Source organism: Myotis brandtii, unplaced genomic scaffold, assembly GCF_000412655.1.
Source record: "Myotis brandtii unplaced genomic scaffold, ASM41265v1 scaffold181, whole genome shotgun sequence".
In the NCBI taxonomy this organism is placed as follows: Eukaryota; Metazoa; Chordata; class Mammalia; order Chiroptera; family Vespertilionidae; genus Myotis; species Myotis brandtii.
Window position 1 is genome coordinate 234,271 of NW_005356712.1, and position 5,119 is coordinate 239,389.

Consider the following 5,119-nt stretch of genomic DNA (forward strand, 5'->3'; position numbering starts at 1 on the left):
TCCAACGAGATGCTCGATCACTTACTGAGCGCTTACCCGGGCCTAGGGCACACTGTTACGGAACCCGCTTCATAGCTGGGAAAACTGCAGGTCCAGACGGTAAGCCCTTGTCCAAGGTCCAGAGTCGGTACACGGAGAGCCGAGATTCGCACCCTGTCCATTCCGGAGCCTCGCCCAGGCCCGGCAGCAGGAGAGGGCTGGGAGGGGGAGGGCTTCTAGGCAAAGCCGCAGGCTGGTCTGCGGCTTGTACAGAGCCTGCTGTACACACTGCTCAGCCCGCCCCGTCGCCTCTCCCACGGCTGCTGGAAACAGACAACACTGCACCCACTTCGCTAACAAGGCCCTGCAGCATTTCTTAAAAGCATAGTTTTATTTATCTCAGACAGGAAGGGAGAGGGAGAGGGAGATAGAAACATCAATGATGAGCGTCATGGCACATGCCTCCTGGTTCATACGTCAGGCTCAGCCACTGAGCCAGGCCCCAAAGGCCCCGCCTGCAGTGAGTCTGGTGCGGCCCATCTTGATGGTGTCGCCTCCTCTCCCCGGAAGCGGGTCTGCAGGAGATCTCAGAGCTGAGGGTCTGCGTGGAGCCCAGGGCGGCAGCTCCAACAGGACCTGTTCAGGTTCCTCTCTAAGGCCAGGGCCAGGGCGGCTTCCACGGCGTCCTGAGTGTCCACCGCTCATCTTGGGGGGGAGCCACATCACCGAGGTCCAGGTAGAAGCCCAGAGCGAGGCAGGTGCGGAGGCCACGGAGGCAGGCTGGCCGGGCGGTGCACCGGGCCGCCATCTGGGAGGCATAATTCTGATGAGCCTGGGAGCTCCTGGTTGTTCCGCAATAAGGAATTAAGGTAAAAACAAAACAAAACAAAACAAAACAAAAACAGCGTTGGCTGGTCTCGTAGCTGAGGAGGGCGGAGGTGGTTCCGAAGGTGCTGACGGGAAGAGGTTGGAGGTTGTCGGAGGCTGGAAGAAGGGGAGCCGGGATCTGGTCTGTCCAAACACGATTGAAGCAAGAGACAGCCCCGGGGACGCCAGGGCACCGCCAGCCCGCCAGGTCCTTTTCTGTGTCGTGCGTGTTTATTACGTATGTGAGCCTTTGTCAATCCAGCCCAAACTCGTTGTTAAGAAAACACACACACACAAAAAGGAAAATCCAAACAAAATGAAAGCTAAAACACCCCGAACCCCCTGACTCAGAGACATTATTAACACACAGAAGAGCTGCTGCGTCTTTCCTGTGGTGTACACACACACACACACACACACACACACACGTACATTGTTTTGTAGGATTTGGATCCAATGTGTACCATTTTATAACTTGGTGTTTGTCTTTTCACTTCGTAGATTGTGACCCATTTTCCATAGTAATAGATCTATGCGCACCATCATTTTAATAGCTTTATGACATTTCGTATAATCCCTTATTGTTAAATATTTCAAATACTGAATAATTAGCTCCCTGCTGTGGGGCGTTAGCTTCCAAGTATTCACTGCAATGAGCAGCACTGAACCGAAAAAATAAAATAAAATCCCCAAGGCTCCCCGACCTCGCTGCCTACTTCCTCCGAGACATGCTCAGCCATGGAACTCGGGCCCTGGGTGCACATTTCTAGGACTTCTGTCCGCGGCGTTGCCAAGCTGCCCTCCTGAAAGTCATACCTATGTCCAGGCCCCCACAGTGGTGCGCGCGGGCTGGGCACTCCCTCCAGCAGCCTGGTCCTGTGCGGGACCCCGGGGCCATCAGAATCAAGCCCTCCTCTCCCCCTCCCCGGCCCGAAGGCCCCTGGCAGGCCATCTGCAGGCGGGGGCAGGACACCGATGCCACCCGGCGTGGCCACGGCCGGCCCTGACCTCCGTTCCCACTAGGCTCCTGTTCTCCAGGCCTGGCGCCCACACCTGTGACGGGCAGCGAGCTTGTGAGTTATCGTCAGCCTCATTTCCCTCTACAGCTCCTACGGAGGGAACAGATGCACGCACGTCTGAGGCAGTCATGCGGCAAGAGACTTTGGGGCCAATCCTTCCCGTTCTGACAGCGTGTAATCGAGGTGAAGCCATAAATTTTATAAACAAGAACAAACGACCCTTAGCAACATATGTCTCGGATGTCTGCTCGACCTTCCAAGGTGATCGTAATAAAGGCACCTGCTCGCCGAGGATTCGGGCCTCGAGAGCGTTCGGTGTGTGTGGGGGGGGGCGGGGGGGAGGCCCCAGCCACCCCCAGGTCCTGGGTCAGCTGGACGCCTTTCTGCCATTGAATCAGTTCCCCAGGCTGCCTTCACCCTGTGTCCCCCAACTGGTGCAGCTTCCCCCACTTCCCCGAGAGGCCGCTAGCAGTTCATGGCACTCTCTCCTCCCCTGCCCCAGCTAATTGTCTGTCATGCCCTCATCACCACTGTCCCAAGATGCCCCCCATCTGAGGATGGGGTCCTTGTCCTGGCTCTGCTGCTGCCCACGGGGAGGCCTCGAGCTGTCCGCCTCACTGTGGAGCTAAGACAGATCCAAGCTCAAATCCTAGTTTGGCCTCTTACTTGCTGTGTGACACTGGCCAAGGTGCCATCTCCCTGAACATCCGTTTCTGCATCTGAAACAAAGATTCTAATATCCACCGGATGGGGCTGCTATAGGATCAATGCTAAGTGCACATGGAGGTTGCCCTCGGGTTGCCATGGTGATACGGTTTAAAGAGCTCTGCACATAGAAGAGTTCAATACCTGCCAGCTCATTATTATAAGCATCATCCTCTTCCTCCTCCCAGAGGGCACTGCGTGATTCTGAGCAAGTGGCTCCACCCCTCTGAACCTGTTTCTTCCCCTGTGAAATGGGGAGAGTAGCCACACATACTGCATAGGGTTCTGAGAACTAAGAAGACACAAAAACCCAGCCAAGGGGTACAGCTGAGCTTGTAGCTAAGTGTTGAGTAAATGCTAGTCGTGGGGTTTGGAGGAGTAGAGCCCGATTTAAAACCTCGCTCCACCTCCTAGCGATGTGTGACCTTGAGAAAGTCATTTATCTTCTCTGGGCCTCAGTTTCCTCATCTGTAAGTTAGGGATGATAGTAATAGTACCACCGTCCTGGGTTTTTGAACGAGTAAAATGAACTACTATTGCGTGTAAGCTGCCTAGCAACATGCCTGGACACACGCAGTGGTCAAATTGTGGCCATTATTAACACATACTTACTAAATTCTCCTCTCTGGGCCTCAGTTCCCTCATCTGTAAAATGGGGCAATGATCTCTGAAACCGCTTTCGGCTGTCATTGCTCTGTGACATCACCTCTCCCTTCACTTTGGGATGGTGTTTCCAGAGCCAGTCCCGTCTGACGGGGACCAGACCCCCTGGAGGCCACCTGTCTCCCTGCCCTCAGCAAGTCTAACCGCACCGAGACGCTGCTCAGCGTGCTCCGGGCTTCGCCGGCCTGAGCTGTTGGAAAGTGCTTTGGAAAGGATAACATGTGATTCAACACCAATAGCTACTTTTCTTTTTTTTTTTTAGCTGCTACCTGTGCCAGGCCTATGGACTTATTCCCGGAACCCTTGGAAGCTGGAATCATCCCATTACAAAAGGTGAGGATTGGGGCTCAGAGTGGTTGAACAGCTCACTCAAGGTGACTCAGTAAGAAGTGGCAGGCCAGAACTTGAATTCCAATAGTAATACTGATAATAATAATAGCAGCTCACATATGCCGGGGGGAGGGGAGGTGCTAAGTCCTTTTAAACTCCCCATGAGGGAGTATCGCCTCATTAAACTCCCCAGTGGTCCTGTCGGGTAGATATTACAACAGCCCCCGCCCCCCATCTCGGTTTTGCTTTCCATGGCTTCAGTTACCCATGGTCAACCATGGTCCAAAAATATTAAATGGAAAATTCCAGGTATAATTCATAAATTTTAAATTGTGCATCCTTCTGAGTACATGAGATCTCCTGCCGTCTCGGGACATCCCCAAGGTTCCTGGGCGCCCCAACCTGCCCGTTCCCTGCCTCTGCCTGGGCTCCAGCACCGCCTTCCGTGAGGGGCTCCCGGAGAAGAAAAGCAACAGGCCCAGGCGGAGGACAGCCAACCGCTGGGCTGCAGAGGTGGGTCTGGCCCCTCGATGGAGAGGATCAGACCCGCCGGCCCGCATTGCCGGGGAGATGCCCAGGCCTGGTCTGAAGGGAGGGGTGGGCCACACCCCCAGGCACTGACTTATGGAGCATCCATGCAGAATTTATTACACAAAAAATTGCATTCAATTCAACTGAAATGCACCTGGATTCTTAAAGGTTCAGTCGTGAAAACTGGGACCAAGCGACCAGACACTGGATGGGCTGTCGGGAAGGGTGTGGGGAGGAGGCGAGGGTGACACTGCGGCCGAGGGGGCTCAGAACCGGGGACGTTTGTCATTGGGACGAGTTACAAGTTCGGGCTGCGAAAATCACTCGGTGAAAAATGCGCATTAACAATGGCCATGAAATATCAGTGAAGGGGAAGCAGGCTGAGAAACGAGGCAGCAGAACCCACTAGTGCCTGACACTGCTCTCGCGGCCCAGGCCGTGATGAAGTGACTGTCAAGCGGTGGCTGGGCGGACAGGAGCACGGGGCTGGGGTCACAGGCCACTTCCCGGGCCCGCATTTTGGTGCCGACTCCCTGAGACAACTGGGTTCCTGTGAGCATCTTTCCTCACCTGCAAAGCAGAGCACACACTGCTCCCTCTGGGGTGCGTGGGGTGTGAGGACAGGAAGTCTGTGGAGCTGGGGGTGCTGTGGGCATGAGGGAGAGGAAGTCTGTGGAGATGGGGGTGCTGTGAGTGTGAGGGCAGGAAGTCTGTGGAGATGGGGGTGCTGTGGGCGTGAGGAGAGGAAGTCTGTGGAGATGGGGGTGCTGAGAGGTGTGTGGAGAGGAAGTCTGTGGAGATGGGGGTGCTGAGGGGTGTGAGGGAAAGGAAGTCTGTGGAGCTGGGGGTGCTGTGGGCGTGAGGAGAGGAAGTCTGTGGAGCTGGGGGTGCTGAGGGCATGAGGAGAGGAAGTCTGTGGAGCTGGGGGTGCGAGGAGAGGAAGTCTGTGGAGCTCGGGGCCAGGCATGCAGTGGCCGGCACCATCAATATGGCGGGTTCGCCCGAGGGGACGCCCAACCACCAGC